The sequence below is a fragment of the Ixodes scapularis genome, unplaced genomic scaffold, assembly GCF_016920785.2.
Source record: "Ixodes scapularis isolate PalLabHiFi unplaced genomic scaffold, ASM1692078v2 PGA_scaffold2__306_contigs__length_199485367, whole genome shotgun sequence".
Classification (NCBI taxonomy): Eukaryota; Metazoa; Arthropoda; class Arachnida; order Ixodida; family Ixodidae; genus Ixodes; species Ixodes scapularis.
In genome coordinates, this window is record NW_024609857.1 from 59,898,679 (window position 1) to 59,910,465 (window position 11,787).

The window sequence follows — 11,787 nt, forward strand, 5'->3', positions numbered from 1 at the left end:
ATTTTCCATCTGCGTTTTATGGTCTTTGTTTGGATGGCATTTCAGAAAGAGAAGTATATCATAGGGTTGTTTTTGATTGGGACCTGGGAACGTAGGTTTTCATAACTTTTTGATTCCCGCAAAGATATGTTTTCAAATCAGATCATATTTTATTTGAACTTGCAGAAATTACATGGTGCCAAAAAAAAAAAGAACGTACAAAAAAACCCTCCCCCCCCCCCCCAAAAAAAAAAAAAAATCTTGAGTGGGTTTGTGTTTTTTACGAACCCACATAGTAATGTTATAGTATGGTGATATCATCTATAGATATCAGTTACACGCAAAACAATAAACAATAAGCAATTATGGCATATACACCGCATAACAGCCGGCAGAAAATAATAATGTACAAGACATAATCTCGTAATTCGAATTATTAGCAAAACAAAAAAAGTGCTTAAAATGTGTAACTTGTTTTAACTGAATATTATGAATATCTTGCTCGAACTACGGATTACTTCTCGTACTTTTAAAATAACAAAATAACGAAACATTATATGAAACCTTTGGTGTTTCGGTAGTTTCTGCCAGTGTGTATACAGTTGCTAATTCCAGGGATAACCGCGCGGAGTGTTAAGTCTTCGGGACGTTTTTGCGGTACGTGACGTCATATCATGTCATGGTGTCATTTGATATGACGTGACCACGTGACGTCAGATCACTTGGCATCGTGCGTCACGATATCACGTAGTTACATCAGTTGACGCCAGAGTGTCGCGTGACGTCATGCTACACATTGGGGGACGTCACGGTTTCAACAGTGTCACATGCCGTCGCGGCGTCACGTGATGTCACAGCCCGATGTGCACGTGTTCGGCTTTCCTAATGATTAAAGAAAGGGGTTATGACACGAAAATTAAACGGATAAGATTATTCTTGAAATGGAATGCTCATAGGCTACCGCCAAGTTACGCGATTTTTAGAGCTCTGGTAGTTGCAATCATCAATTTACGAAATTATTTTCATCTAGCGACCAGGCAACACTGCCCGAGTTAGTTGCACCATGGTGTCTATAAACCACGTGACCATGAACGCTCTCTCATTCTAGGCGCCCCCATGATAGCCCAAGCTCTCCTTGCCGCGGCATACACCTTTCCAAAAAACACTCGACAACAAACCGTTTTCGAGCCCAGTCACTGAGTTCGAGGCTGGACTCTCACCGGCGTTTCTCTTAACCCTAACCGAGTGGACTGTGATTTCAATAGGCGCAGCCTGCGTAGGCGCAGTTTCAAACGCTGCTGGCGGCTAAATTCTCGTCTTTTCCCGCTATATTTTGTGTTTCATTGTACATGTATTTTCCCGAGGACATTGAGAAAGCATTGTGCCACATCAAAAAAATAAATAAATAAACTGTAAACAATTTTTGTTGGGTACGCGCGCGACAGAACGAATGCGACTGGAATGCATAGTTCGTTATTTGTTTTTTTTCTTACGGTAAGTTTTGACGGCGCCGCGGGATTCGCCGCATGCGAAACGACAAAGCGCTTTGCTGTCAAAAATAAATAACAACAGAAGAGGGCCGAAAGGCATGCCTTTTTCACGCTCACAAATAACGTGTTTACCGATGGACAGGACACGGACATACAATTGAGGAAGTGTTAAAGGGATACTACAACGAAATTTCGGCGCTCATTTTTTGGTCTATATGTGTTCAAAAGAGCAGTATCACATGGAACATACCAATATCTTGTTAAAAAAGTCTCGAAAAGGAATTTTAAAACGAATTAAACGATTAGCAAAGAGCACCTGGTGGATGTCGCTAACGCCTCGTTTGTAATGCTCGTCTAGGAACCTTGACAGCTAGTGACGGAGGTTGTCTCGTCTCCGGCCACGACGAGAGAAGGGGGAAAGGAGGAACTCCCCTCTTCCCGAGAATCCCTTTTGTGTGTCGCAGAAGTCGCTATTGTCCCCCTAGACGATTATAGAAGATTAACCCGTCACTCAAAATTCGTACAAAAGCAGCCGCTTCGGTGGCTGGAACGACTAGGCCATCCTCTCAACGTCAGCCTCGCCGTAGCTTTGCTCGTCTTGAGACGACCTACGTCACGATTGCGTTGGATGTCACGTGCTCTAAGCTGGGCCTTCTCCGAGCGCTTGCTAGAGTGGGCCGTTTATAACGAAAAATACAGCCACCAGGATCAAAATACAAACGTGTGATTGTCATTTACGGATATTGTGGATCATATTCAACCTATTTTTGAACACGACGGGAATATTTCAATTTCGTTGAAGTATCCCTTTAACATTCGAACAATATATACAATAACAACATGATGCAGCGTTATCCGAAAAGAATTTATTTGAGAAAGATCTCAAATAACACAATCACAGTCGACGACAGTCACATCTTGACGAACGGACGGAATCCGAGATGACTTCGTTTTGGGGAGAGCTTCCTTTTTTCACAACCGCACCAAGGCAAAGAAACAAACGCGACTGACCCGTTTCTCACCCCAACCCGAACAACTATTTTTGGAGATGACTGAGGATTCTACGCGGATTATCTCTGGGAGGGGGGAGAACGATGTTCGCAAAATCGCGTCGAGGGTCGTTCGACGCCCTTCACCTTCTTCGTTTCCCGTGAATGTCGAGCAGAAAAGCTTGAATGGCAGGCACTTACCAGCCTTATTTCTCACAATGGAAGATAACACAAAAAGGGTACGCAGCACGCATAAAAAACATTAAGTGGAAACTTTCAAGAAGTGCGAGAAAACGTCGAATGTAGAACCGCAAAAACGTAGGTAGAGAACCGCGCTGAGTGGGTCTTCACAGTCCAAGAGAGTGGCAGAAAATTCCTAGCTGATAGAGGGCGCGAGAGTCACACCAGCCGCATCAGCATCAGCAACATGGCGGCGGCCTAGGAGCGTTTTTTGGAAAGACCGCTCACGCAACTCGGCAACCCGGACGTCCGAACGCTATTCTCGCTCTCGCCCCCGGCCCGTTGACCTTCCATCCTGCGTGCCCCTGCGAGATACTCCCGGACGATGGTGACCACGGCGAGCTCGTCCGTAACTCGCCGACGCTGGAGCTGGTCGCCAGCGGTTCGCAGTCAAAAATGAACAGCTTCCGACATTTTTTTAAATCAATCACTCTCACCGCTGCTGCCATTTTGCAACAAGGCGAGTGATGCCGTAGATGTATAATCGTCACAGCCCGCATGCTCGAAACGCGGAAGGTAAACGAGGAAGCTCAAGCTTGAGACGGCAAGAGAGCCAGGTCTGAAAGTGCGTGCGGGGGACGCCGCGCGGGAGGCTGGCTGCGTCACCAGCCTCCCAGCCACCGAGGCCTTTTCGAATGGGGCGGACCCGAGGGACCCGCATATAAATAGGTTTATCCGCGAAACTATCGCGCCATTTTCAAAACAAATTTAGCAGGTTTATAAGAACATACAATGGGTCCTAGCATAAGAGTTATTTCATATAATTTATTTTTGGCGTGTCACAACCCCATTAAATTAATTTTGGGCTCTGATAAATGATTTTAGATTTGGGTTTTACGAATTGCACATCGTTGAGTGGGTCAAAAGAAAAAGAAAAAAAAAGTCAAAAGCCTGATTTTCGGTACGAAAATGTGAAAACAGCGGGCTATTTGGTACCTCATTTCCTTCGAAAGCTCTCAGCCTTTTCACTTTGATACATCCGCGGCACTCAATTAAAGCACGTCAGCCGGCCCCAGCCCACGAATGGGACACGAGCACTGCGTCATCCGAACGTACGCACTCGTCAACAATCGATCCACTGACGAATATTTGGATTCGCGTTCGTGGCCACTGAGTGCCGTGACGGTTCTTATCATCACTCGCGAATGATAATGTTCCATGATGTGCTTAGAAAGGACGGTAGAAGCTTGGCGTCATCGCATCCGATGAAATACTACGTCACGATTACGTAATTTTGCCTTTGAGTTGAGGAGAACAGCTGAGGAGGAGGAAGTTAAAAAGTCATTTCATGGCCTCTTCAGCGCTGCGGAATGATTGGATACTCGTCGTCACATGGAGAAGACCTAGCTCAATGTTTCTCAAAGGACGGAGGTAAGGAATTTCCATTTTACTTGTTTATCTACAGTCGTTGATAGGTTAATCCCTCATTCACTCTGGCGGCTCAACCGTGTTCGGAGAGTCGGAGAGCCGTGCCGAGTGTAGCTCGAAACAACCCATTCCCGCTTGAACCCGTGCCGTTTTGACCCATTCCCGAAACGACCTTTTCGTTTGAACCTGTCCCGTTTCAACCCGTTGCCGAAACGCCCTTCATATTTGAACCCGTAGTCAAGATATATTTTACGTTTGAATTCGTCCCGTTCGAACCCGTTGGTAAAAAGCCCCGCACATCTCAACCTCTTCGCAAAAAGTGTCCATCGTTCTAATCCTGGTTTGCACAGTTTTTCTGCTTAGGAATATGTCCCGAAATCATGTTGATGTAATTAATGCAAAGGTACAGGCGAGCAATTCAGTTATGTTGTGAAATATTTTTGCTTGTAAACGTATTCTTAAAATATGCAATACTTTCAGACAAGCTTCAACGAAATATATTTCTACTTGAACTACTTAAAATGTTTCTTTCAAGATGGTCCCCAAAATATGTACACTGCGCGACAACGTTACCAACACGATGTTGGTGATTTTTGGAATTTTTCTTCGAAATGGTATTAGAAGGTACCACATTTTACCGCTTAGGTTAGTGGCCCAGATAAGCACTTTCAAACACATTAGTAATATTGATGGCAGTCTTCTGATTTTTCTTTAGACAAACAGCTAAAACCAACAGTCCCTTGTTCGCGCTAACGGTTTCGTGCTCTGCAAACCATAACAGGGAGCTTTCGTAGACCGTTTTCGACGTCACGGGACGCTCCTCCGCAACCCGCTACGATACCCAGAACTCTAGAGTCAAGGCCATCGGCGCGCAGGCGCAGTAGCGGATTCTTCGTTGCGGAGGGCTTAGCGAAAGAGGAAACGCGGTCTACGAAAACTCCCTGACGAAGTCTTAGAGTAGCGCAGGCAAGCACTTTGAGTAAGCAAAAATTAGCGTTGCCTAAGTTTGTATATCGCGACGCTATTTTTAGGTTACCCAAAGCGCTTGCGTACGTTATTCTAAAACTTCCTTATAGTGAGCGGGATATTTTTAAAAGTGATAAATCAGACAGGCTGACGGGCATATGATTGCGACTTCATTTTCTTACAAGTTCAAACACAGAACCGTCGCGTACACAGGCAAAAATCATAAACCATAAAATGCTATCGCCTTGGTTGAGGAACTCGAGCAGGCAAATCGCGCCATCAGAAAGGCGACACTCCAACTGTGATAGTTCGCGGCGGTCACCTGGCCCGCACGGCAACACCATTTTCAAGCTGCTGCAGCGATATCCTTGTCAAGGCCCCATCCCGTTTGCAGGTCGATAAAGTTGTAAATGTTCGGGTGAGCCCTCCCTGACACAGCGTTTATCTTACGGCGCCATGTCTCCGAGGTTGTTTCGGGAGAGGGAGAAGTGATGTGAGCAAGGAGAACAGACACTGGACACTTGAACCTAATCAACTGTTAACGAACAATACGAACGAACCGAAGGATGGCTGAAGCGGGAAGGTTGTTTCGGGAAAGGGCGAAATGGGAAAGGATGAAACGGGAAGGTCGTTTTGAGCCGGGTCGAAACGGGAAGGTACACTCGCCGCGCCAGCGCGTTCATCAACCGTGTAGCCCGCCTGTGGAATGACTCAACGATGACATTTTCCGACGTCGGACCGCAGCATGTGGCGAAACAATCTACAAAGCGGGTAAGCCGAAACTAAGGGAAGCTCAAATAGAGAAAGTATCTAAAATGATGGAGAGCATAGTATTGAAATAACCAGAAAGAGAATGGACGAATTAATAGGAATTTTTAAAAGAATAAAAAAAAGCGCCGAATTAAACAAAGAGGAAAGCAAAAATGAAGACACAAATAAAAAAGCTGGTGGGATAAGGAGGTCAAAGCAGCCATATATTACGGCGCCAAGATGCGTTTAGGGAAAGGGGAGCCTTGCCAGCTGAAGTAGCATCAATATCAAAGAGTGGAAAATTAAGGGAGACACCAGCTTTAATACAAGCCAAAATTGGGAGTGCAAAAGTGCAGTGGATGATGGACATAAATAAAAAAAGGTAGGAATGCAGTAAAAAAAGTTTTGGGAGACATAAAGCGTAGGAGAGAAAGGCAGAGGGTTTCCAACACTTACTGACCACACAGGGAGGGAGAAGAGTAGAGGGGGAAGAGGCACGTGAATATATCAGACGGGGAATCGAAGGGGCTTTCTTCCAGCTTGAGCAGAGGGTACAGTGAATAGACCGGTCAGCACCAGTGTAAAGGAGGAGCAGAATTGAGTAACAATGGAAACGACCGCAAAAGAATGGGATAAGGCAGAAAGTAAGGTTCCAGCAGGTACAGCAACAAGCCCAGACGACATTCTCATGGAACGCATAAACACACAAGGAAAAACAAGCAAATTGAAGTTACGGCATGTGATTAATCAAATAATTATAGGGCGGCGCTCCTGCGGTCGGGCGGGATCCTTACATGGACTTTGTGGGGGAAGCAGTTTTTCTAAAGTTTCACATCCGAGCCTACAAGCAGAAGGAGGAGAAGTGGGAAGGGGCCAGGCTCTGCCTGGAGATCATTGAAAAGCCCAATGATTTCAAACTAAGTAAAATTAGACTGATATATAAAAATTTGCATTTCGCAAAATAAAGCCGCAGAAGCGTTCAACGGAACGCTACGAACTTCAGTCACCGATATCTCAAACGGATGGCCGTACTTTTGGAAAAGAAGGGCACGATCAAGAGCGAGGGCTATGACGTCACGATCCTCCTGAAACAGTTAAAGGGCCCATGAAACGATTTTTGGGTTGGGATAAATCATTTTAGATTGGGATTTTACTAATAGCACATCGTTCAGTGAACCAAAAGAAAAAAGGTAGAAAGTCAAAAGCCCGACTTTCAGTGCGAAAATTTGAAAACAGAGCGGACTATTTCGTACCTCCTCCCCTTCGCAACCTCTCTGCCTTTTCACTGTTATACATCCGCGGTCCCAAAAGCGCGTCGTCGGGTCCAAACTGACGTCACACGCAACCGGACCTCACTTATTCCCTTCACCCCTAAGCTGACATTGTGGTGGAAGCCACGCGCTTGCCGGACCAATCAGCCGCCTCCCTTTCATCACCTAACCTCATTCTCTGCAGCCCCATTTGCCACGCTCACGTGGCAAGTGTGGCTGGCCCAACAAGCACGTAGCTTCAACAGTACTGTCAGCTTCGGGATGAACGGGGTGGGGAAAGCAACTTTTGTCTGAATTTTGAACGACGGGCTAATCTTCTAGGGGGACAATGGCTCTGTCCGGCTACACAAACCAGATTCCGAGCGAGAGAAGCGTCCCTTCTTTTCGTCTTCTTTAAAGGGGCGGTGCAACGATTTTATGATTAAAAGAATTTGCATCTCATCATTTTTACGTTGTTTATCCTGTCCCGGAGAATATAAAAAAACACTTCCTTCATTAAAAATGTCCCGATTCCGCTGCATAATCGCAAAGCAAAAGTCGAGCTTTTTCCCCTTTTCCCCCACCTGCAGCCCCAAGTGGCAGCCGAAGGAACTACGGCGAAAAGATTACGTGACCTCGCTCGGCTCTAAGCTGCAGCCTAACGCCCGCTAATGTCAGCAGAGAGGGGGAGAGGGAGCGTCCTCCGAGTTAGCACACGGGAAGCTACACGGCACTCCGAATGACGTCACTGGGAGTGCGACCAGGTGTGACCCTGAAGACTGGGAGTGAGTTGCCTATTCACCGAACCAAGCCAGACAGGCTAAACTCCTCCAAGGTTTTCTCCAACTCTTGGACAGATGAGCACTCAGACTTAACCAGGCAAGCTGTCAAAAGAGAGACGCATTGTAGTAATCATTTTCTCCTTGTGAGAACCCACAATTATCTTCGTACCACAATTCTGTCAGAACCAAGTTTAGATTGCCTAGAGCCAGAACAGTAATAAGAACATTTCCTTCTTTTGAGGGGATTTCTAAAATTATACTTTCTTACTATAATTCGTTGAAAGTCAAATGCCATTTATGGACGGCACCTCCTAAACGTAAACACGTGGGGAGCAGAAACCCGGGGGGGACAGCATGGAAGGTCACTACTGTCGATTCGTCCAAGGCATAAATCCTCACTTTAGGCCAGGGTGTCGAACCGGAACCGAACCGAACCGAAAACCGGAACAGAACCGTTATTTTTAGCCGAACCGGAACTGAACCGAACCGAAATCTTCGCCGCCATCTTGGAACTGAACCGGAACGGAACCGGAAAAAAATATAACGGTAACCGGTTCAAAACGGTTCACGGTAATTTTTTTTGTTAGTATTACAAATTTAATATTTGGGAATAAAATATTGGCACGTGAATTCCTCTAAGTATTGATCAAATCGTCATATACAGAATTCCAATGTATAATAAATCCTGTTTTTTTGCGGCGCTTTCTTATTGGCACTATGAATAGCCATGTGTCACATCGTCACGTGACGTCATAATGTCAAGACATGCTGTCAAGTAATGTCATATCACGTGACCCCGTGACGTCACGTGACTCACCGCGTAAAGTCGATTCAAATTGAGGACGTCGCTAGATCTATTAACGTTGTTGATACCGTGACGTCACATGACATCACAACTTCGCACTGAGAGTCCCGTGACACCATGATGTACCCGATTGCCATGATCCCGAGTCAAATGCTCTGGTTCATGACACCCAGTATCGCCAAACATTCGGGTAACGGCTCGTGTTCAACTCAAAGATTATGATGGGCCCGAGTCCCACTAGAGCTAGAAGCAGAAGCAAACGAAAGCGACAAGCCTCAGACACATGCAGCATGTTCGCGATGGTACCTTTATACGGCTTTGAGTTGTTCGGTGCTCGCGAAGTTAGCAGGAGTGTTTACAAGCCTGCAAATGGTACCATCGTGTGCATGATACTCGTGTTTGAGCATAGCCTTCTTTATTCTACAAAGCCTGTCAAATCGCGAAATACTCTGGTTTAAGGCTAGCCGCTGTCGTTTGTTTCTGTTTGTCGCTTTAGTGGGGCTCGGGCCCCATTATAGCCCAACTAAAACTATATCTGAAGATTAGCCCATGCTTCGCCTTGCCACCCCTGCTTATGACTATGATAAACACTGACGCTGCATATATTAGGATCAGATCACGTGGCTGATAGTTCTAATTGCGAGTTGAGGAGGGGAAAGCTGTTTCATTTCTTCCTTTCGACTGTCTCTCATTTCTCGGAGGAACAAACTAATGGATGCTTTTGCAAGTTATCAACGTCAGGGATTACAGCTTGGCGGTATTTATTGAACTGAAGGTAAAAAAAATGCTGCACGGCCCATTTTACATGTATGCACACCATTGAGGCTCCCAAACATGTTTTCGTTATTGCTGAACTGCCTCAGAAAGTTGTACCGAGAATAGAAGTGTTAAAGGGTCTAAATGTGACGTATTAGTCCGACGTTACATGAAACTATTAGTGTGTACGTGAGGGATAGCTGAAAAGAAAGATCCTAGTGGTCTCATGGGGATAGCCAAACGTTGGCAGCCGCTCTAAGTCTCACAGGAGTGTCGTTCTCAAGTTCTCCAAGTTTCGACCGCCCTGTATTTTGTTTAACCTTCACAGTTTGGTGCAAAGTAAAAGCAAGGAAGAATTACTGTTAACGAGTGACACAAATATAATTGTCGAGTGAACACCATTCAATACGGAGCAGGCAATCCCTGAGGAATAAAAAGTATCTTGAGGAGCAACTAAAAAAAAGGGAGTGGGGAGGGGGGTAGTTTTAAAGCATACTGTGTCGTAAAGATTCCTCTACCGCGCACTTTCGGCGCAGACTAGAAAGCGTGGCCTGGAAACGATAGTGACAGATGGGTAGTTGGTACAACTTTTATTTGTAAAAACACTCTTGCCAGAAAGAACGTTTTCGCCGCGCCAGATACTCGCGCCGTGTCTAACGACGATGCACCAACAAGAAAAATGTGTGCCTCTCAAATACATAGCTTGCACTGAGCGCGAAAATTTTGCAGCGTGCATTTTGCCCCATCAGATTTGATATTCTCAGCAAGAACAACTCGCAATGACAACCAGTATCTAGCGCGATTACGTCACATCAGCTTTCTGGTGAAGTGCGACGTTCGCAACACTAGCAGTAGACGTCCAAGGTGTAAAGTTGTGTAGTATTTATAGCAGTCTCGCGATGATATACGGCAGCCTAATGAAATGTTGCAGCACATGACTGATAAAGAACAGAGTCGTGAAGTAAGGTCCCAAAACAAGTGCACGTAAAACCTAAGATAACATTAGTAGTATCTCGCGACGTTTCGAGCTGAGGCAAGCTGATGCCCAAAAGTGAGTTATATTAGGATTCTAAAAATCTTCATTTGCCCTGCGAGGAATCTATGTTTAATTAGGAATATCATTTTATGCATTTCTATGCATCTCTTTTTGCAGTAAAGCGTTGTGTAAGGGATTATTTAGAAAAAATTGCGTGTCATCTCCTTATTTCTGCACATTTCGTGTATTTGCCTTGCGATATATCATGTGACCACATTGTTTTTTGGCATACCCTGCAACCCAGTATTTTACACTGCAAAACAGCTAACAAAAGCACGTTGCCGAAGACTCAACAGCTGGCGTATTTTCGAGTATCGTCCTTCCGTGTCGGTCTCAGGCGGTTATGTGAACTTCATAAAGTCAAATTTATCGATGATAATAAAAATATACTTAATTCCTGTCTGAAGATTTGGCAGCATAAATAGAAGATCCTCACCTCAAAGATATATAAGTAAACACACTTTTAAATTATCTGAAAGTTGTTCTGCAAATCTTTTTCGGCGCTTTTATCCTCTATAGACACGTTATAGGTGATTTGGAAAAGCTTTAATAATGTTGTTTTTTATTTTATTTTGAAGCTAATTTAAATAACTACATGTGTTCCTCACGCATATATAACTTCTCAAATATATAGAAGTTTATTATTGCGTTTTTTATGTGTTTTTATTATCGCCTTTTTTTACTGGAACAAATGATGGAACTATGACGATTGCACACTTAAACTCTCAGAAAGTGTCCAATTAAGTAGCTTCCGAATTGAGTAGAGCATGAAATCCCCCTTTGTTCTATTTGATAAAAATCATCAATTAGAGAGGGTGATGCTTATTTGCAAATTAAATTGACCGGCATTTTGTCAAGAGCAAACCTCAGGACCAGGCTATGCCAGTTTATCCAATATAGAAAATGTTCGCATGGGTAAGCACTGTTTTAGGTCAGATTCGATCTCAGTACGAAGGTGCTCATAGGTTAGAGTGAACAATTTCAGCCACTCCTTTTCGCATGATTCGTCGCCCGCATCATGGTGCTGAGAGCAAACAATGCTAGTTAGAAAAAACGCATTGCGATTGTCGCTTAGTGTTTTTATAAAATATAGAGTGGAAGGACTTGTCCTGTGACTTCCGTGACATTTTTAAAATTATATTGCCTTAAGATCAGTCGTCTCGTCGTCATATATATATTGTGAAACGTATTCCGTAAAACACATTTTATGGTATATATGGCGACGAGGTGCCCATTTCATGATTTTATTCACTGTAATTAATTTCTTAGTTCAAGGGCAAAACCACGATTCAACATCTAATACTGCAATACAAAGTTGTACCTGCCACGGGTATTTTAGGCAACCTACTTCACTTCGCGAAAACATTTCGATTCAG